At 33.5% G+C, this 4811-nt stretch overlaps 1 pseudogene; it reads right to left on the bottom strand.

Annotated features, from left to right (window-relative positions):
* Positions 1-2482, bottom strand: part of LOC117114162 — a 4795-nt pseudogene extending 2313 nt beyond the window's left edge.
* Positions 2483-4811: the final 2329 nt, after the last annotated feature.

Here is a 4811-nt window from a genome sequence, read left to right as displayed (position 1 = left end):
GATTAGGCTTGTGGAAATGCTGACTATCGAATGCATTTTTATAATAACCGAATAGTTGGTTTGCTTGTAAAAGCATCTTCGATACCTTCCATTCTTGTACAACACCGTCTCCAGCATTCCATTGCAATAATTTATCTGTATACTGAACACATGTGCGTTCACAGAACTGCTTCAAAATCAGCTCAGGATTTTCCAGAAGATCATCAGTGTCTACGATCAATGGATCAGGATCGATTCCTGTTTTGATAAGATGCTCGTAAAGTTGTAAACTTTCACCAAATCCGTATTTTTCAGGGACAAGAGTGCCATCATTCTTCTCCAGTATTAAATCTCTACCAGGAGTACATTCATTTGAAAGGTTGCTGTAACATTTCTTTATAGATGAAAATACTTTTGCAGGATGTCGAATCAAGAATGCATGTCGATATCCTTTAGGCAACATTTGTAGTTTCCAGGTGATGGCATACGACATGTCTTTGACAAAAACTACCCTCTTACCCGGGTATTTTGCTTCCAAAACACTTTCTTTCATAAATTTGTAGGTAACTTTGTCTGTATCCCAGCCGACATCGTAATTTAACTTCACTTCATTAGATTTAGCCATGAATATTTTTTTCTATTTCTTGCAGATGTTCACTCGATTTCTTGTGCTTTTCTGGGCCTACGAGATACGCACACACATAGGGTTCGTTTATAACCTGTACATCGTCAAGATTACTCATGCATTTTGCAAAAGCAGTGGATACAGTGCGAGGAACGCTCCAAAGAATTACACGAACCTGATTGTCTGCCATATTTTAAGGCTTATCTGAAAATACAAACACAATGATGATAATAATAATAATGATAATAATAATAATAATAATAATAATAATAATATATATATATATATATATATATATATATATATATAAACACACAAGGATGATGAATGATGATATATCACGACAATGATATGTCGTTGTCGTGTCGTAATCGTGTCTCGTGTAAATGTGGCTTTAGTCGTACTCGATCTATCGGTGGCATTTGACACGGTTGACTATCAACTTATCTCAACACGATTTGGTATATCACATATTGCTGATTAATGGTTTACTTCTTAGATCTGTGGTCGTTCACAATGTGTTGAAATGAATAAAGATCTTCTGTTGAAGCTCCCGCGGGGATCAGTGCTTGATCCTCTTTTGTTCTCAATCTACATTTCTCCTATTTCTGACATATATAAAACGACATAATATAAATTACAATATTTAAGCTGATGACATCCAATTCAAATTTTACATTGACTTTGGTCCAACTGATTCCATCTCTATTAAGTTATGCCTTGAAAAGTGCATTTCTGAAATTCCCGGTTATCCATCAACATGCTCCGTTTAAATGGTGAAAAATAACAATTCATAATTTTTGGTTCAAGTAACTTTTTCTCTAATATCAATGTCTTTTCAATAATAATTTATAGCTCCATTATTTATCCTTCTACCAATGTAAAACATCTGTGAGTTATTCTTGATGACTATCTGATTCTCACCATGACTAGCAACATCAGTCAAGTAACCAAATCTGTAAATTTCTACCTCCGTTATATGGCTCAAATTACTGTGAGGCCCAACAAGGCATGCATTTCATTTTGTACTACTATTGTTCTAATTTACATAGGCCTACATGTGTGAAGATTCAGATCTATATAGAACACGTTCCGTAACAGATTTTGTTTTCGACGTAACTATGTTATTAATTATGTTTCATTCAGCCGTAATCATGTGCACATCATGGTATTGTTTATTAATTAGAACAATCCACTCCTTTGGAAATACATCAATTAGTGAAGCGTATTTACTTTGCTAATTTCTCTTAATACATTTAATATGAATACCTACTTTTAAATTGTATTGTACTATAAACTGCCACACGCACAAAATCACACCCCACACGGAATTGATAACAACAACACAATGAACTGTAACGTTGTCATAATGTTGGATTTAACTAGCAGTATATAAGTTCAAATAAATAAACTGACTATAGTACGGGGCTCTTTCCTGGTACCTGCTTATGCTTGATACGCAGAAAGCACCTTTATATGCAAGTAAGCTCAGTATTTGAAAAACAAATACTGTTATAACATCACCATCAGTATCGATGATTATCAAGGAAACTCATGTTATATACCTACTTGGTATCTAACTTTTCATTTCATTTCTTTTGTCTCGAGCGCCAAGGATATGACAATGACTATCCTACGTGTCATATCCATTAAATGACAGGGACTGAATGGACAATACACCGGCACAACACCCTAATTTCTCAAACGATGGATTGGGTTTTTTAAAGTGTACACGAGCTAAAATGAATACAGCAAAACGGTCTTTAAAAAAAGGCCTATATTACCTTTGTATAAGAAGGAGATGTTGATGGTGCCTATAGTGAGGTGTGTCACTGAAAATCCGAAAACACCTTGTGATCATGCAAACAGGTGGCAAAGTCCATTGAAAACTACAGTATTTACTGATCGATAACACAAGAACAATTTGTTTTATAGAGGGCGATCCTTCCAGGTCAATAGATATGCCTTAAATAAAATTAATTAAATAATGTGTTTCTTTATTAGCGAAGTCTGATTACGAGGCTTAGCGAGAGAAAGAGAAAAAATCATGTGCTGTAGAACCAAGAACCCTGGGAAAGCAAGTATCTCAATCACCAAGCTACAGCTCCACTTCCACAAACCTGGTATGGAGAACCGTTACTCACACATTACATAAATTCTTGTGTGCGTGACTGAAAATAACGGACATCGATCCAATCATCAATTGAATATTGACATTTTGCGGAATATAATATTTTTAAAAATGTTTTTCTTTTGAAATAAAATACAATGCTGTGTGTCCAAATGTAATCAAGCCTGTAGCGTTTTAGTACATTTTATAAACATAATAATAATAACCTTACGTAAAGAGGAAGATATAATCTATTTTCTTTTAATTTTTATAATCTGAAGTGGATAATCTACAAGACTGTGATATAAAACGAAGCACTTTGAAAGTAAATAATACGTTTTATTCATTTGTGTATTTTTGTATGTGTTAACTGGTTTGTTTTATTTTCCGAGGTCTTTTATTTTTTTAAATTAATTAACTCAGTCGTCTTTTAAATCAATGCATTTTAAAAAATTAAATTGAAAATGGTTAATGTTTTTAAGCCATACCATACATATTATTAAAAAAAATTATAACCACTTGGTTAGAATGTGCAGACACAATCACAGACCCCCATGTCTAAATAATACTTATTGTCCATATCCCACAAAATAAGATTGGCCTACAGATAGAAGATGATTCGCCACTAAAGTAGGCCTACATTAAACAGTTGCGAATCCTGGAATTTGAATTAGAAACCACCTCAGCCCCACCATGGTCGAGGTTGAGGTACAAAATTTGTTTATGTCTTTACCACTTTTAGATGGCCAGAAATGGAACTGTCAGACTCAAATTTAAAGGTAATTTTCTTTTATCCCCATCCCCTATTTAATTTTCATTGTGAAAAATTTATGGGGATTCATGGATTAATATTCTGTCAGTAAGATTATGTATAGATGATTTACCAAATTACGACATCTTGGATCTTGGAATTCGACATAGTCAGGAGGAAAGGGGTACGGACAGTAAATTTTACAGAAAGAGGGTTTATGCAACATCAGCCCCACCCTGGTTGGGGCTGAAGTTGGAAATTGTTATGTTTAATGCACTTGTAGATGGCCGGAAATGACACTGACCCCATGCGAACCTCATTGACTTGGAGGACCCCCAATTTGTTTCGCGGACCCCAGGTTGGGAACCACTGATTTAACCCATACTCACTACGTTTTTTCGTAATCAGTTAATATTTATTTATATAATATATTTAACTAGAATGTTCTATCTAAGCTCATCATACAGGACCCCCAATGTTCTATAATCAAAATTTCTTATTTAGACGTGCGGAGTTGAGTTTTAGGTTGCGAAATAAACTATTGTAACGCCCTGAAATTAGTTTCAACATTCAGTGAATATTTGTAAACTTTAACCTTAGATAACCATTAGCTTAGAACAACTACAGTATTCATTCATACATTGTTTTGGTTTCTTATCACAAATTTGTATGTCTAGTCAGCATTACTCAGGATGTAATGTATATCTAACACATCTTAAACACATCCGAGTTAGAAGCTGTAGACATAGGAGACAACAACATAATTATACCTTTGGATATTACACACCTAGGAGACTCAGTGATGTGAGTTTATATTAATTTATCTTTAATAGTTTATATCTTAAGAAACCTTAACCTATCTTAAGATTAAATTAGTTTGATAATCCTGTGTTCATTTAAATACTATTGCATAAACAGCATATCTTATATAGATCTGATTTTTTTTTTATATATTTGTATTTCAGTTTGAACCGTTCTTTACTGTATGCACCATTAATAATTCGTTCGTTCGTTCAATTTAAATCGTTCATAGGCCGTTCGTTCAGTTTAAATGCATCCTTAATGCGTACACCGTTCTTTGAATCATTCAGTTTATACCATTGATAATTTGTTATCGTGAACCGTTGAAAACTACACCGTAAGTAATAAATGAACGAGTAAACAATATGCTGAGTACGAATATGAATTTTATTTGCACAACTTTTAACGTTATAGGTAATACCATTTGTTCTAAATGCTTATATTATAAATGTATGGCCTTAATATAAATAATGTAATTAGAATAAATAACAGACATCTTGATCACACAAAATTTCTCCACACTCGCTGCCGCACAAATACAGCAA

The sequence above is a fragment of the Anneissia japonica genome, unplaced genomic scaffold (assembly GCF_011630105.1).
Source record: "Anneissia japonica isolate Jap-2015-1 unplaced genomic scaffold, ASM1163010v1 scaffold287840_len1291095_cov163, whole genome shotgun sequence".
Lineage (NCBI taxonomy): Eukaryota > Metazoa > Echinodermata > Crinoidea > Comatulida > Comatulidae > Anneissia > Anneissia japonica.
Note: the sequence above shows the minus strand (reverse complement) of the source record. Positions and strands in the feature narration are given on the sequence as shown.